Source organism: Ovis aries, chromosome 1, assembly GCF_016772045.2.
Source record: "Ovis aries strain OAR_USU_Benz2616 breed Rambouillet chromosome 1, ARS-UI_Ramb_v3.0, whole genome shotgun sequence".
In the NCBI taxonomy this organism is placed as follows: domain Eukaryota; kingdom Metazoa; phylum Chordata; class Mammalia; order Artiodactyla; family Bovidae; genus Ovis; species Ovis aries.
This window is the reverse complement of record NC_056054.1, coordinates 104,603,094-104,621,071: the sequence shown is the minus strand read 5'-3', so window position 1 is coordinate 104,621,071 and position 17,978 is coordinate 104,603,094. Positions and strand designations below refer to the sequence as shown.

The 17,978-nt window shown below is 45.9% G+C and overlaps 1 long non-coding RNA gene across 1 annotated transcript; it reads left to right on the top strand.

Annotated features, from left to right (window-relative positions):
• Positions 1–14,762: 14,762 nt before the first annotated feature.
• LOC121820425 (uncharacterized) lies at positions 14,763–17,631 on the top strand. Its single transcript, XR_006060919.2, has 2 exons — positions 14,763–15,288; positions 17,246–17,631. It is a non-coding gene; the product is annotated as an uncharacterized LOC121820425 (long non-coding RNA).
• The last annotated feature ends 347 nt before the right edge of the window (positions 17,632–17,978 follow it).

The following is a 17,978-nucleotide window of genomic DNA, read 5'->3' as shown; positions in this document are numbered from 1 at the left end:
GTGCAGGAAAGAGAGTTTTAAAAAGAAAAGTTTCACTAATATTCTCAGAGAGACACTAAAGATATCGAGTTCATGAAACAAAAATGAAATACTATTTAAAAAGAGGAGGGATATTCAAGGATGAAAAAAGAGGTCTTTGAAAATTAAAAACATGACAGAAGAAATTAAAAACTCAGTAGAATAGTTGAAAGACAAAGAAATGTTTCAGAAATTAGAGCCAACGAACCCCAAAGGAACAGAGTATTAAAGGACAAGATAAGGAAATGAAACCGTCCAAGAAGTTCACTATTTGAATAGTAAGAGAGAAAATGAGAAAATAGAGGGGAAAAAAAAATTTAAATAATTCAAGATTTCTCAGAATTAAAAGACATGAGTTTCTGGACTGAAAGAGCCAGGTGAGTGCTTAAAACAAGGAATGAAACTAGACCCATACAGAGGAAGCCCTGAAGACAAAGAAAGACAGACTTTCAGCAAGAGAGAAAAAGTAATTACCACAAAGAATCCACGTGCCAGTTACCAAGGTGGTGCTTCTTGGCTCCAAATCCGCTTTGCAAGAATCTGCTCAGTAATGACGGCTGGGATACTTTTAAGCATCTCTTCTCGACAGCAAGCACGTTGGAGGGGACACTGGAAAAGGAAAGGACTTCTCTTGCTGGTTTCAGCAGCTGCACCATTGTTCAGAGGTGGGGAAGGACATCCTGAGACGCTCTGCCCCAGCCATGCAACAAGTCTTCACATTTGGACTCTGGGCCCTGCAGGCCCAGTGCCCCCACCCTCTACCAGCTGTGGCTCACCTGGGCCCTGAGGTGTTGCCTTCTGCCTGCCCAGCACAGCCAAATAAATATATTAAAAATAATACATATATAAAACTAAACTTATGAGCGTTTGGAGTGCCTCACAGAAATGTGGCCAATAACAGAACAGGCCTGCGGGGTTTGTAGGAGGGAGATGACAGCAGCAGAGCCTCTGGGGCCGCCTGAGCGTGGCTCAGCCGACGGCATCTCCGTCAGGAAGTACAGGCCAACGCCTCTCCTTGTACGGAAAGGCCTGCAGTTCGGCTGCCTCAGACAGCCCGGTGAGGAGCTGCCAGTTGCTTCTCCCTTGCTTTCAGAATCAGCCACTCACCTCTAAATGGGCTCAGCTGTGGTTTGTGACCTGCCAGGCTCAGGGGACTTTCCAATGCCTTCCTTTCCTCTCCCCACCCTCCAGCCCTCTGCCCTCAGGGTCTCCAAGTTAAACAATCAAGATGCCTCCAGGCACTACACCCCATCCCTTTCCTGGAGCTCCGCCCTGCCCAAGGTGATAGATAGGAGGGGATTAGAGAGGAGGAACACAAGAAATGAATACGGTGGAAGTTAGTCCTATTGCTGTCCTTGAACCATAGGAAAGGGCAGGGTGAGAAGAACCTTAGGAAAGGGTAGGGTGACCCAAAAGCAACTGAGTTGGGGTGTGGCAGGCTCTCCTCCAGTTTACGCCCTTCAGAGGCTCTGGCTTGTTCCCAGGAGCAGGCTGAAATGCCTTGGCAAAGGAAAGGGTGCTCCAGAAACCACCCCTGCTTTTATCTCTTGCCTTATCTCTGGCTACTTTTTCCCTGTAGTCTGGGCTACAGCCACAATAAACAGTGTTGTTGCGCTCAAGAACATTGGTTTGGCATAAGTAAGTGAAGCTCCTGCCCTGGGCCCCACACATAGAACACCCCTCCTTACACACACACACACACACACACACACACACACACACACACCAGGGCACAGCAAGTCCCTGGTTCAGCGAGAGGACAGACATGAGGGATGGCATCTCCCTCGTGTCTCCCACAGGAGACATCTCCTCCCTCTTGCTTTGGATGGTGCTGAGAGAGATGTGAGGCCTAGGAAAAGCCAGAGCCAGAGCCATTCTTGGAGCATTGCCCCCTGGCAACACCATCACCCAGAGAACAGGAGGACAGAGGAGCTGAAGTCCATTCACCACCACTTGGACTTTTCTGATACTCCAACTCAGGGTCAGCAAACACTAGCCTTTGGGCCACATCAGGCCCCTGATCTATTTTTATACAGCATGGGATAGATAAATCTCGTGACTGTAAAAGGGCTAGATACAAAATATCATAGACCATCTGATTCAATTTATATAACATGTAAAGCTGACCCAACTGATCAATGGTGTTGGAGGTCAGGATAGAGGTTACCTTTGGGGAGCGGGGGCAAGCATCCGGAGCAGGGCACAAAGGAGGTTTCAGATGTGATTACATGGATGGCTCACTCATTGCAGTTGTTTCTAGATATTTGTTTCAGAAGCTTATTATAAATGGTATTTTTCTTTTTTAAAATACATTTTAGGACTTTCCTGGTGGCACAATGGATAATAGTCCACTTGCCAAAGCAGAGAACATGGGTTCAACCCCTGGTCTGAGAAGATTCGACGTGTGGTGGAGCAACTAAACCTGTGTGCCCAGCTATGAAACCCCATACACCTACAGCCTGTGTTCTGCAACAAGAGAAGACTGCAGTGAAGAGTAGCTCCTGGTCACTGCCACTAGAGAAAGCCATGCACAGCAACAGGGACCCAGTGCAACCAAAAACAATAAATAAATTAAATGCTGTAACTATAAAAAATGTTTAAAATACTTTCAGAATGGAAACATATTATTCATGGCCATGAGGTACACTAAGCGTATACCTTAAGAGTATAGTTCAATGCATTTTTGCATATGTATACATTCATGGCAGCTTCCCAGGTCACACTAGTGGTAAAGAACCCAACTGCCAGTGCAGAAGACTTAAGAGATGCGGGTTCCATCCCTGGGTCAGGAAGATCCCCTGGAGAAGAAAATGACAACCCACCCCAGTATTCTTGCCTGGGAAATCCAGTGGACAGAGGAGCCTGGCGGGCTACAGTCCATGGGGTCATAAAGAGTCTGACTGAGCAACTAACACTCTCACTTTCTTTCATATATTCATAATAGATCCACCCAGACCAAGATATAGAATACTCCTGGCATCCCAGAATGTTTTTCTCCATCCCCAGCACCACAAAGTAACCGCCATTGTGAAAATGACTATTTTGGGTTCTGCTTCTTTTTTTGCCCCTGCAGTGGAAGTATGGATTCTTAACCACTGGACCACGAGGGAAATCCCAGTTCTGCTTCTTCTGGATTTGGGCATAAATGAAGTCATACACATTGTCATCTTTTTCGTCTGGCTTAGTTTGTTCAACAGTCTCTGAGATTAATTCGCGTGTTGCGTGCACCCAATAGTTCATTCTTTCTGTTGCATGAGCTATCTCATTGTGAGGATGTGCGCTTTGTTTACCCGTTCTGTTAATAGACACTTAGACTGCTTTGACTTTTCGGCTATTGTGAATACGGTTGCTTTGGGCATTCTTGTACATGTCTTTTGATAAATATATGCACATTTTCCTCTTTTCTAGAAGTGAATTTTCTATTCACAGAGTAGGCATACTTTAGTGGGGCTTCCCTGCTGGCTCAGCAGAAAATATTCCACCTGCAATGCAGGAGCCTCAGATTCCCTGGTTGGGGAAGATTCAGTCCCTGAGTGGAAAAGATGCCCTGGAGAAAGAAATGGCAACCCACTCCAGTATTCTTACTTGGGAATTCCCATGGACAGAGGAGACTGGCAGGCTACATACAGTCCATGGGATTGCAAAGTATCAGACACAGACACAACTTAGCAACTAAACAACAACAAATACTTAAGCAGTTAAGTATTAAGTTAGTAAGTTTTCTGTACTAAATCTCTCTCTACTTCAAAGCAATAAAAATAGCCACTTTATTCTCTTCTAGATGCTTTATTGCCTTACCTTTTATACTTTGGCCTATGATTCATTTTGGCAAGACATCCTGGAATACGAAGTTAAGTGGGCCTTAGGAAGCAATACTACGAACAAAGCTAGTGTAGGTGATGGAATTCCAGTTGCACTATTTCAAATCCTGAAAGATGATGCTGTGAAAGTACTGCACTCAATATGCCAGCACATTTGGAAAACTCAGCAGTGGCCACAGGACTGGACAGGTCAGGTCAGTTTTCATTCCAATTCCAAAGAAAGGCAATGCCAAAGAATGCTCAAACTACTCCACAATTGCACTCATCTCACACGCTAGTAAAGTAATGCTCAAAATTCTCCAAGCCAGGCTTCAGCAATACGTGAACCATGAACTTCCAGATGTTCAAGTTGGGTTTAAAAAAGGCAGAGGAACCAGAAATCAAATTGCCAACATCTGCTGGATCATGGAAAAAGCAAGAGAGTTCCAGAAAAACATCTATTTCTGCTTTATTGACTATGCCAGAGCCTTTGACTGCGTAGATCACAACAAACTGTGGAAAATTCTTCAAGAGATGGGAATACCAGACCACCTGACCTGCCTCTTGAGAAATCTGTATGCAGGTCAGGTAGCAACAGTTAGAACTGGACATGAAACAACAGACTGGTTCCAAATAGGAAAAGGAGTACGTCAAGGCTGTATATTGTCACCCTGCTTATTTAACTTCTATGCAGAGTACATCATGAGAAACACTGGGCTGGATGAAGCACAAGCTGGACACGAGATTCCCAGGAGAAATATCAATAACCTCAGATATGCAGATGATACCACTCTTATGGCAGAAAGTGAAGAGGAACTAAAAAGCCTCTTGATGAAAGTGAAAAAGAAGAGTGAAAAAGTTGGCTTAAAACTCAACATTCAGAAAACTAAGATCATAGCATCTGGTCCCATCACTTCATGGCAAATAGATGGGGAAACAGTGGAAACAGTGACAGACTTTATTTTGAGGGGCTCCAACATCACTGCAGATGGTGATTGCAGCCATGAAATTAAAAGACACTTGCTCCTTGGAAGAAAAGTTATGACCAACTTAGTATATTTAAAAGCAGAGACATTACTTTGCCAGCAAAGGTTCTTCTAGTCAAAGCTATGGTTTTTCCAGTAGTCATGTATGGATGGAGAAGGCAATGGCACCCCACTCCAGTATTCTTGCCTGCAAAATCCCATGGACGGAGGAGACTGGTAGGCTGTAGTACATGGGGTCTCGAACAGTCGGACACTACTGAGCAGCTTCACTTTCACTTTTCACTTTCATGCACTGGAGAAGGAAATGGCAACCCACTCCAGTGTTCTTGCCTGGAGAATCCCAGGGATGGGGGAGCCTGGTGGGCTGCCATCCATGGGGTCACACAGAGTCGAACACGAGCGAAGCAACTTAGCAGCAGCAGCAGCATGTATGGATGTGAGAGTTGGACTATAAAGAAAGCTGAGCGCTGAAGAATTGACGCTTTTGAACTGTGGTGTGGGAGAAAACTCTTGAGAGTCCCTTGGACTGCAAGGAGATCCAACCAGTCCATCTTAAAGGAAGTCAGTCCTGAGTGTTCATTGGAAGGACTGATGCTGAAGCTGAAACTCCAATACTTTGGCCACCTGATGTGAAGAACTGACTCATTTGAAAAGACCCTGATGCTGGGAAAGAATGAAGGCAGGAGAAGGGGATGACAGAAGATGAGATGTCTGGATGGCATCACCGACTCAATGGACATGAGTTTGAGTAAACTCCGGGAGTTGGCAATGGACAGGGAAGCCTGGCGTGCTGCAGTCCAGGGAGTCACAAAGAGTTGGACACAACTGAGTGACTGATGATTCATTTTTAATTAATTTGTAACACCACTAAGTGAAGTGAAGTCGCTCAGTCATGTCCAACTCTTTGCCACCCCATGGACTGTAGTCTACCACACTCCTCCGTCCATGGGATTTTCCAGGCAATAGTACTGGAGTGGGTTGCCATTTCCTTCTCCAGAGGATCTTCCCGACCCAGGGATCGAACCCAGGTCTCCGGCATTGTAGGCAGATGCTTTACCATCTGAGCCACCAGGGAAGGTACAATTGTAACACCACTGAATTGTTCTTAATTTGATTTTTTTTTCTTGCTTCTTAATTTGAATTGTACGTTTTTAAGTGGCTACAATGTTCAGTTTTATATTAATTTATTTTACCATAATTTTACAAGTTTGAGGACATCATAAGAGCTTTTCTTTATGCGGATTATATCTAACAATATTTATCTTATTAGAAAATAAAATTAAGGACTTCCCTAGTGGTCCAGCGGTTAAGAATCTGCCTGCGTGGAGGGGGGCCGAGGTTCGATTCCTGGTTGGGAAGGATTCCACATGCCACAGGGCTACCGAGACCGTGAGCTGCAAGTACTGAAGCCCAGGTACCCTAGAGCCCATGCTCTGAAGCAAGCGAAGCCGCCACAGTGAGAAGGCCGTGCACTGCATCCAGAGAATGCCCATCCAGCGACCAAGGCCCAGCGGAACAAAAATGAATAAATATTTTTCAGTTAAAAAAAAGAGGAAATCATTAAAAAGAAATTAAAAAAAAAAAAAGAAAATCAGAATTTAAAACTAAGAACCCGCATATCAATGCACAAGACTTAACAGATGCAGGTTCGATCCCTGGGTCAAGAAGATCCCCTGAAGGAGGGCATGGCAACCCACTCCACAATTCTTGCCAGGAGAATCCCATGGACGGAGAAGCCTGGCAAACTATAGTCCATAGGGTCACAGAGTCAGACATGACTGGAGCAACTCAGCATGGTACATACTTTAATTTATTCTAAAATAATAGATCTAATAATACATTAGATCTTTCCAAATGATGTATTTTATTTGGGGGTTATGTTTGTTCATTTGTTTAAAAAAAACACACACAGAAATATGAGTGGCCTTGTTTGGAATTTCCCTGCCAGTCCAGTGGTTAAGACAGGGCCCTTTCACTGCCACGGCCTGGCTTCAGTCTCTGCTGGAGAAGTAAGATCCTGCGAGATGAGGCCAAAAAAAAAAAACAATGTTTGCACACCCATTTGATGGCTGCTGCTGCTGCTGCTGCTCCTGCTAAGTGGCTGATGGCTGCTACCCACCCCCTAAAAAAAAAAAAGGAACCTCAGAAAATAAGTTTTCTTGCAAATATAGAGAATTGGAGCCCTTGTACGCTCTGGGCAAGAATGTAAAATGGTGCAGCCACTATGGGAAACAGTATAAATGTCTCTGAAAATTAAAAATAGAACTACCATATGGTCCAGCAATCCCGCCTCTAGGTGTAAATCCAAAACAACTGGAAGCAGGATGTTGAAGAACTATTTGCACACCCATGTAGCACTATTGATGATAGGCAAGAAGTGGAAACAGCCCAAACGTTCATGGATGGATGACCGGATAAACCAAGTGTGTCGTTTGCATATAATAGAATATTATTTGGCTTTTAAGTAGAAGGAAATCCTGACAGAAGCCACAGCATGAATAAGCCTTGAGGCCGTCACGCTAAGTGAAGTGTCCGTCATGAAAAAGACAAATATTGTATGATTCTGTTTACCTGAGGTACCTAAAGCAGTGAATTCATAGAAGCAGAAAGCAGAATGGTGGTTTGCCGGGGGCCAGAAGCAGAGGGAAACGGGACACTGTGATTTAAGAGGTTGGAGATCTTGTGGATTCGGTTCCAGATGGCAACACAGTGAACATCGCAGTAAAGCCAGTCACACACATTTTTTCGGTTTCCCAGAGCACATAAAAAGTTATGTGTTTACATTATACTGTAGTCTATTAAGTGTGAAGCTAACATGATGTCTAAAAAAAATGTACATATCTTAGTCTAAAAATATTTTATTGCTAAAAAATATGTTAATCACTATCTGACAGCTGAGAGTTCCCACAAACCTTCAATTAACAAAAAAAGTGTAATATCTGTGAATCAAATAAAGTTAAGCACAATAAAACAAAGTATGCCTGTGAAAAGGAGAGTTTGGCATTTGCAGCTATGCAACTGGAAAATGGAGGATTGTTTCATAGCCTTTTCAGATAATTGTGGGTATTCTGTTTTATATAAAATTCAACAAATGACAGCTTCTTAAAGTCTACTTGCAAAGTGGAATATGAAATCATATTAATAAAGTTTTCATATTATTTTTGTATATTAAAACACATTGGTCTTTCTTTAAAATGAACGTTTTAAAATTTGCTTAATGTTCCCTTTTTTTTTTTTTAAATCTTGCACTTTTTTTTTCCTGGCTGCATCCCAAGCAGCATGCAAGATGTTAGTTCCCCAACCGGGGAATGAATCCTTGCCCCCTGCAGTGGAAGCATGGATTCCTAACCATTGGACCACCAGGGAAGACTCTGCTGCACCTTTTTCTTTCTTACTAATTTTGTTACTTGTCTTTGGCTCTGCTGGGCCTCCCTTGCTGTGTGGCCTTTTTCTCTAGCTGCGGTGAGCGGGGAGCTGCCCTTTAGCTGTGGTGCACGGGCTTCTCACTGCCAGGGCTTCTCTTGTTGCAGGGCACAGGTTCTAGGCACACAGGCTTCTGTAGTTGCGGCTCTTGGGCTTAGTTGCTCTGCGGGATCTTCCTGGATCAGGGATAGAACCCATGTCTCCTGCACCAGCAGACAGATTGTTTACCACTGAGCCACCAGGGTAGCCCCCCTCTTGCACGTTAAACAGGCTTTTAATCATGCAAGTTTTAGAACACTGTGCATTTGTCCTGGAGCATGCGACTCTTGGTGTGCTATTAAATTCAGTCTACCAGTATTTTGTTGTGAATTTTTGCATCTATATTCATCAGGAATACTGGCCCATAGTTTTCTTTTCTGGTCATATCCTTATCTGGCTTTGACATGAGAGTAATGCTGTCCTCAACTAATGCTTTTGGAAGTGTTTCCTCATCTTTAATTCTTTTGAAGTTTGAGGACTGACATTATTACTTCTTCAAATGTTTGATAGAATTCACCAGTGAAACCATCTGACCATTTATTGTTGGGAGGTTTTTCATTACTGATTCAATCTCCTTATTTGTGATTAGTCTGTTCAAACTTCCAATTTTTTTATGACTCAGTTTTGATAGTTTGTGTATTTCTAGGAATTTATCCATTGCCTCTAGGTTGTCCAATTTGTTGATGTATATTTGTTCAGAGTAGTCTCTTATGATCTTTTGTATTTCTGTGGTATCAGTTGTAATACTTCTTTCACTTATAATTTTATCTATTTCAGCCCTTTCTCTCTCTCTCTTTTTTATGTGCTAACCTGATGTCAGTTTGAATTCTCTACTTCTTACTTTATAATTCTAACAACCAGCCATTTATTTAATTCAAAGCTGAGCAGTTTCCCCTTCAGTTTTTACCTTCAGCAAATGTCTAAAATTTTCTTAAAGGGACAGCACATTTAAAGCACAATTTATTCCTTCTATAGGAATTCTTGAGCTCCATTATTTTTATGTGTTTTTGTTTGTTTGCTTGCTTGCTTTGGTCACACCACATGGCTTGGGCTTGTGGGATTAGTTCCCTGAGCAAGAATGGAACTGGGGCCCCTGCAGCAAAGATCAGAAGGACTAACCACTGGTTTGCCATCACTTTTAGATGTATAGAAGTACAATACTTACTAGTTTCTATACAGTAGTCAATATAGAAGCTTCTTTTAATTTGAGAAACATACTTTGCTCATGTGCCAGAACTCCAGGCAGGAGTGGCTGTTTGTTCCAAAGGAAAATAGCCCTTTGGATCTGCAAGCCCATCTCCATCCCCTTTTTCTTCCCAGTGGGCATGCCTACCAATGAAGAATCTTGATCTGCTCGGGAGGAGGTTATTTTTATCCCTTACTCTGCAATGCGTGCAGCAGTTCCTCTCCCTAGGTGACCTAGGTGGTGACAATGCAGACTCTGTGGGCGAAGGCCAAGCTGCAGCTGCAGGAGCCTTCTTTTCAGCATTCTCCTTAATGCTTCCAGAGGCCCTGCAGAGCCTAGGTCATTGCTCTGGTCCATCAGTGGGAAAATCCCAGTCACTTATGATTGTGGCCATTCCACCTCATATGTCATCCCACCAGCCTTTGTTGCCCTCCTCTCTTCTTTCTGAGTTCTTATGTCACTGTGTGATGATTTCAAGTAAAAATTTTCTTATAGAAGACAGTAATGCTAGGAAGAAAGAATAAAGAAAACCAGTGCACAGTGATTAGAGCCCAGATTCACACAACCAAAGAGTCAAGGAATGATGGATACAAAAAGAAAGAAAGAAATGACAGATTGATGGATACAGAATGAGTAATCAGCTGTGGCTGGCAGGTGACACCATAGCAACTCCAGCTAAGACAAGGTGAAAAAAGAAAAAGGTAAGCAACCCTTTCATACCTTCATAGTATTTATTACATGGATGGCTGGTTAAGAGTCAGGCTCTTTTCTTATAGAACTAATTTTCTTATTTATGAATATACAATCAGTCTTTGAGTCTCTTGTCTATCATTGGCCACCGGCCAAGTAAAAGTCTAATGTCATGATACAGCATTAGCAGTTTTGGATTTCTGGGTAAATTATGCTAAAATTCCACACAGTTCAAGAGTCTATGTTCCCAAAGCAGGTATTATCCTTATATCACTCTTAGACTCAGGATAGAAGGGTTACTGTTCTGGACTTATCTAGAATATCCATCTCACCACCAGCACCTGGGCCCTCCCCTAGCCTCCCCACCCAAGGCAGTGGCTTATCTGGAGCCCACGCTGACTCCTAGGCTAGAGGAAGGCTCAGGGTGGTGGTAGTGAGGGGGTATTCTAGATGAGCCCAGAATAGTAGCCTTTGTTGCCTGTCTCTAAGAGTCATATAAAAGTAAAACCTACTTTGGGAATATAGGTCGTTGAACTGTGCGGATTTCTAGCATAATTTATCCAGAAGTCCAAATTATGCTGTATCATGGCACTAGGCTTCTACTTGTACAAGTATAGAAACTGAAAGCAAGCATTTCAAAACTTTTACTACAGTTTGACTTTGCTGCAATTTCCTAGCTCCTGATGGTCCTCCATTTTCCCCTAGTGCTAGTATAATACATTGTATTGCTAGCGTCATGCTAGTAAAAATACATTGTATTTTTTACAAAAGCATCAGTTCATCGGGGATTAGAAACTTAAAAAACCAGCCATTCACCAGAAACACTATTTTAGACTCTGGCATTTTCTGCCCAGATAGCCCTGAGGCCATTTCCTCCAAGGCCTCTGCAGTCTTCTGTCTGGGGTGTCTTCACCGGGGGCAGGCCCTTCTACAAGTGGCCACAACTGGCCTCAACAGGTGGCCAGGAACCATTGTTCATAGGGGTACAGATGGACCTTGGGCTGGTGAGCTGGGCTATCCACTGTGTGCGTGCAAGCCCCATCACAGAGCAGAACGGAGAGAGGCAAGAGGAACGGGAAGGGAAAGGGGGCAGGCTGAGGGCTGGGAGCCACTCATGACAATCTGTAAATCCAAACTTGGCCTTCCAAGTTGTTATGAAGGCTAGCACACATTAACAGTCTGTTAGCCTGACCTCTTAAGGCCTCAGTGGACAAGTGGGTATGTGAGCCTCCATTTGTTACTTGTCCTGAGGCCCATACATAGACCCCGCAGGCCTGCCTTAGGCATCCCTGGATGGACAGCTAAGGAGTTCATTAAGCTGCGTGCACTCTGTAAAGACGGGGTTTCCCGGATGGCTCAGTGGTAAAGAATTCACTTGCCAATGCAGGAGACACAAGAGAGGCTGGTTCCATCCTTGGGTCGGGAAGACCCCCTGGAGAAGGAAATGGCAAACCAGTCCAGTATTCTTGCCCGGGAAATCCCATGAACAGAGGAGTCTGGCAGGCTATAGTCCGTGGGGTCGCCAAGCGTCAGACATGACTGAAGCAGCTGAGCATGCACACTGAAGGCGGCAGACAGGGAGACAGGCTCTTGCACAGCTCTGAGACAAGAGAGGACCTAGCATATGCAGGAGTTTTTGCTAGAAAAACAAACAGCAGTCAAACATCGAAAGATTATTGCTAATCACAAAAGACAGACATCTCCAGTTAATGCTATTAGTACTTTCCTATGTATGGGAAGATGAAAGAGTCTGGGGTCACTGAAATTATTTCTTTGATATTTCTTAACCATCTAGGGCTAGTTTCCTGGGTTTTTTTTTCCCATCCCGAATTCCATTTAGAGTATATAGCACTGGGGCTTTACTGCAGGAGCTGATGGCTTGATAGTGGACAACATTCCTTGTTCACTGAAACAGCAGGCAAAATATTTTTGTGTGTGACAACAAGAGTGATCACAGTTCAAGCATTCGAAAATGGAATCAGAAGGCCATAGAGGATCTGGTCTTAGATATGTCTCTGTACCACTGAGAATCTGAACTTTCTTTGAACTGGAGCAGACCCAAGGACACCACCAGGACACGCAGAACACTCGCCAGCTGCAAACTTATGAACTCAAGGTCTCCCCTTGTAACTATACAACCATTCAGATCCCAACCAGTCCTTACTTAACCAGCACCCCGTGTCTTGCCAGCTTCTATTATAATTCTTGATAATTCGTGTAACTAACTGTAACCTTGTAGTTACTGCCTTTACAAACCCCTCCCATTTTGTAGTCCAGCAGGACACAATTCAAGTGCTTCTGGAATCTGTGTCTCCCGGGCTGCAGGCCTGCTGCTGCTGCTGCTGAGCTGCGTCCGTCGTGTCCGACCCTGTGCGACCCCATAGACGGCAGCCCACCAGGCTCCCCCGTCCCTGGCATTCTCCAGGCAAGAACACTGGAGTGGGTTGCCATTTCCTTCTCCAATGCATGAAAGTGAAAAGTGAAAGTGAAGTCGCTCAGTCGTGTCTGACTCTCAGCAACCCCATGGACTGCAGCCCACCAGGCTCCGCCGTCCATGGGGTTTTCCAGGCAAGAACACTGGAGTGGGTTGCCATTGCCTTCTCCAATGCATGAAAGTGAAAAGTGAAAGTGAAGTCACTCAGTCGTGTCCGACTCTTCGCGACCCCATGGACTACAGCCCACCAGGCTCCGCCGTCCATAGGATTTTCCAGGCAAGAGTACTGGAGTGGGGTGCCATTGCCTTCTCCGGCTGCAGTCCTAACAAGCCCCAAATAAACACTTTTTAATCTTTTTTTTTTTTTGGCTGCATTGGGTCTTCGTTGCTGTGTGTGGGCTTTCTCTAGTTGCGGCAACAAGGGCTACTCACTAATTTCGGTACGCGGGCTTCTTCTTGTGGTGGCTTCTTTTGTTGAGGCCCAGGGACTTAGTTGCCCTGAAGCATGTGGGATCTTCCCAGACTAGGGGTCGAACCCATGTCTGTTGCATTGGCAAGTGGATCACCAGGGAAGTCCCAAGTTTTTATTTCAATCAGGCCTCTGTTTCCAACATTTGTGTTAACCCTCCCACAGATCAGACTTGCTGCTTTTCTAGGAGTGTCCCTTCCTCTCCAGTAGAGACCCAACCCCCGGACCCAAGCTCTTATGTTTTCTCTTCAGGCCTGAGGTTTGCCAGGCACTGCAGAAACCACTTTCTCTGCACAGTCAACCACTGGCCTTCCTCCTGCCCTACAGGTGGGGAGCCCCGGGCCACTATGAGAAATAAAAGGATGAACGGCCTCCAGCAGCTCTCCCCAGCTGGGAGCAAATGCCTAACCTGGAGCTGTGGCACAGCTGCCCTGCACCCAGGCGTTCAGTACAAAAGCTTGCCCCAAGCTGGAGGGTGGCCGGGAAGAGAGGCACCCGGGCTTGCTCCAGATGGTGAGCGTTGCCGAGACAGTGGCTTGTGGAGGGAGTGGGGCAGAATAGTCTTTTCTTCCATCTGTACCTCTTCCTCACCTCCTGCAGGCCCTGAGTACATCTAGGCACCCTCTCCACCTCTTCCTGGTACTTGAAGACACACAAGTCCCTGCTGGGCAGTGGGGGACAGAGAGCTGACCTTTCCCAGGATGGCTGAGACCTCCAGTTCCTGCAGTCATGGGCAGATGGAAAATTTCTGCAGAATCTTGTGCCCAGACAGACCTCAAGCTCTTGTGCTCTTGTCAGAAAGTCTCGTTTCTTAAGGGAAACACCTCATAACTTTTTTTTTTAATAGATTCTAGGCCTGAGGAAATGTTTGGGAAAGACCTCCCTGTCTCAGCTCAGCCAGATGAAGGCTACACTCTCCTTGGCTGGCTCGGCATCTGCCTCTGCAAGGCAGCTCCTAGCAACTTGCTGAGAACTGGAAAGCTTCCAGAAGGATTGGGAGAGTCAGACAGGAGGTCAGTGTCTCTTACCAGGGTCAGGACACAGTCTTTCAAGATAGGAGGATGGAGGCCCCGAGGAGAGTCTGCATTAAGCCTAGAACAGACCACATTTTCTTTCATAGGACATAGTCAGAGCTGCCCTCACCTCCCCCATCCCTAAGCTTAGGAGGTAGTGCTCCAAACCCAAACTCTCCCCCACGCAATGTAAAAGCCTGGGTTCAGGCTTCCCGACTTTATTCTGAGAAATGAGATAAGAGGGAGAATTCAGCTCCTCCCTTCAGCTCCAGAGCCTCAGCAGCTGGTGCAGGGAATCTCCTAATACCTTATCCCTCCTCAGTGGAGACCACAGTCCAGAGTCCTGGGTCCTCACCAATGACTTCCTTCTTTGTGCTCGAAGGGGTGGTGATCATGGGACCCTGCACCCACTTGCCTGTCTGACCTGAGCCCTCTGGTCTCTTCCCATTATCTCCTGAAGCACCAAGGAATGTAGTAGAAGCCAGCCTTTCTAGCAGAGACTTGTCTGTGTGTTTTGACTCTCAATCTATACGGCTCCTTGAGGGCAGAAAGCTGGCTGGTTACAGTCAGAGGGAAATAGTGGTTCAGGACATTGCAGTTCAATTCATTTCATGCTAAACATCAAGGAAGATGAGATACACAACATGGAATGTGGCGGCACCAGACCAGACATGAAGGGTTTTCTCCAGGACTCGTGAGTCTGACTTTGGTAACTGGGGAGATGGTGCGTCATTCTGTCACTCACTGAGACGGAGGATGCAGGAGGAGGAGCAGGTGCTGCAGGGAGCAATGTTCATTTGGAGGCTGGTGGAATGTGAGGTGTGGTGGAGCATCCAAGTAGAAAGGTCCAGTGAATAGTTGAATACAGGGTCACTCTTGAGGCTGAGGAGGGAGAAGTCAGATCTGGAGGTGACCGATGGTGATGCTCCCAAATCTGTAAACCGTGGGCTTTGGATGTGGCTGTTCAAGGACCTTGCACAGACCAGCAGAGCTCAGAGCCAAGATGGCGCCCTGGGAAAGAAGAACAGAGGAAGGAGGAGCTCCAGGAAAAGAGGCTGAGAAGGAACAGCCAGGGAAGCAGAAGTGAAACCAAGGATTGTTTTGTCTTGTTTTTTAAGCCAATGGAGTGCAGAATTTCAAAGAAAGAAGTCAACAAAGTGAAATACTAAGGATTGCAAGTAAGATCAAACTTAGGACTGTCCACTGGACTTGGCTACATGAAGATCAAAGGTGATTTTGGGGAGAGCATTTCAGGAGTGGGTCAAGGAGGAGCTAGATGGCAGGGAGCACAGATGGAGGATGAGGACAAGGGCACAGGTCACTGCATAGTTCACAGGGCTGCTGACGGGGGAGGGGTGGGAGAAGCTGAGCATCCTTATTTGGTAAAAAGAAGAACCATGGGTGAGGGCGGAGAAGGTAAAATAAAGAGGACAAAGGATCATGGAAGATGAGAGGATGGGGGCTGAGCGCCCCGCCTCTGTGGAGACTTGTAGGTGATGGAGAAAGCAGAAGAAGTTATTTTCCTCTGTGAAGTAGGAGGTAGCAACATCTGCATAGGGTAGAGTGGGAGGTGGTGGCAAGGAGTTGAGGAAAGAGGTGAAAGTTAGGAATGTCATTGAAAAGAAGTGGAACGAAAGTGAGCAGATTCACAGCATTGCCTCAAAGTGCGACAGTCCTGCTGAGGTGGGAGACCATGAATTCCAAGCTCCTCTATGCAACATGGGGGCTTCCCTGTGGCTCAGACAGTAAAGAATATGCCTCAAATGTGGGAGACCCGGATTCGATCCCTGGGTCAGGAAGATCCCCTGGAGAAGGGCATGGCAACCCACTCCAGTATTCTTGCCTGGAGAATCCCAGGGACAGAGAAGCCTGGTGGGCTACAGTCCATGTTGTCACAAAGAGACACGACCAAGCAACTAACACACACACACACACACACACACACACACACACTATGCAACATGGTCATGAGGCTTTCTCCTTCTTCATGGACAGTTTACCACATGACAGGACAGGTTTACCGAGCATCAGAGTATTGCTGGGCAGAGCGATTTATTTTTTCATTAATCTTTTTTTAAATTTTTATTATTATTTTTAATTTTTATTTTGACTTTATTTTGCTTTGCAATACTGTATTGGTTTTGCCATACATTGACATGAATCCGCCACGGGTGTACATGAGTTCCCAATCCTGAGCCCCCCTCCCACCTCCCACCCTAGGCAGAGCGATTTAATAGCAGACCAAAGGCTCTGGGCTGGGATGAGAAGTAACAAAGGAGCTGCATGAGCAGGAGAGATGGAGGAGTTTGTAATACGCACTGGGAGTAGAGGGTGAAAGTGGAGGAGCTGAAGGATACAGGCGGTCAAATGCCGGATTGTGACTTTTCAGAAGCGACCCTCCGAATGACAGTGGGGCACCCATGGGAGTGTGCTGGTTTGTGGAGAGGAGGTTAACACCCTCAGAAGTGAGCAAGCCAAGGGAGGACAAAGCTAGGGCATCAGATTTCTCAGACACTGGGGCGATGGTGGGAGAAGGGAGAAGATAGCAGGCCAGGCACCCAAGTCCTCAGTGAGTGCAGGGAAGGAAAACAGGAAATCCAGGAGAACAGATGGATTATCTGAGTGAATGGGAGAAAAGATGTCTGGAAGCAGACCCAGCCTCTCAGATATGCATAATGGGATCTTGGGAGAGGGGAGACCTCATTTGCAGGGGAGAGCATTCTTGAATAGCACTTTGAAACCTCTCCTAAAGATCAGCAGTGGAGGTGGGGGTGGAGACACTGAGGATTGGTCACAGCGGGAGGGGGCATCAGCCCTTTGGTCGGGGTGAAAGGTGGCAGAACAGGAAAGTTGGGCGCCTAGCCAGCCTCAAGGGATTAAGGCTGGTTTCTGTGTCCTGGGGGTTGGGGATTGAGGCCAGATGCCACTACTTGCTGTCTGAGGCTCAGGGGTCCAGAAAGACCCTGGTGAGAGGCTGACTGGTACCTAGACAGGCTCTTCCTGTGTGGAGGCAGGCACCAGCTTGTATCTCTGGGGGGTCGTGTGCTATTCCCCGCTGGACTATTCCTCTTTAAGAGGAAAACTGATTTTATCTCCACATCTTTGCTCCAAGCTTAAGCACCTACTTGTAAATCTCTATTTTTCTCAGCCAGCCGTGCCTCATGGTTTGGTCTTATCTCCCCATCAGGGATGGAACCCAGGCCCCCTGCAGTGGAAGTGCTGGGCCCTAACCACCGGACTGCCAGGGAATTCCTAGAAATCTGTTTTTGAGAAGAAGGGGACGAAGAGGACTGTCACAACAGAGAAGCCTGGTTTGAGAAGAGGAAAGGTTGGGGCAGGCGTGTTGATGGGCATCAGAATCCAGCATGGGTCTCGAGCTCCCTGGGTTCCTCACCCATCTCCCTCGCTGGAAGAAAGCTCACCTTATCTGCTGACCTTAAATTCCTGCAGTCTTCATCTCTAATACTTAGGCTCATTAATCTTTACTTCTGTGAAAAGCCAGGAAGATGGGAGGCTATGAAACCTGTGCCAATGGGAATGGCATGGGGTGGGAATAAAAAAACAAAAAATTTACTCAGTACTTTTCCTTACGTGTACCCGCCTTTCTGGTGTGTTAGGAATGAGAGTTTGGCTTCTGTTTGGAAAAGCAAACAGTCAAAGTCCTAAGTACCCAGCCATCAGCTGAACACAAAGTCCCTGTGACCTGCCTCCGTCCCGCCCACTGCCCCACCTTCCAGCTGAGGTGTGGAAATGGAGAGGTCTACCCTGCCTGTCAGACTCGGTTTTCTTCACTCCGGTCCACTTCTACCCAGCCAATTCTGTAAGAAAAGTTTTCTGTCTTAACTTTTACCACCAATCTAGGTAAGGCATCAGAAAAGAGACAAACCACACACTTTTTTCAGAAATCAAGATTTTATAAA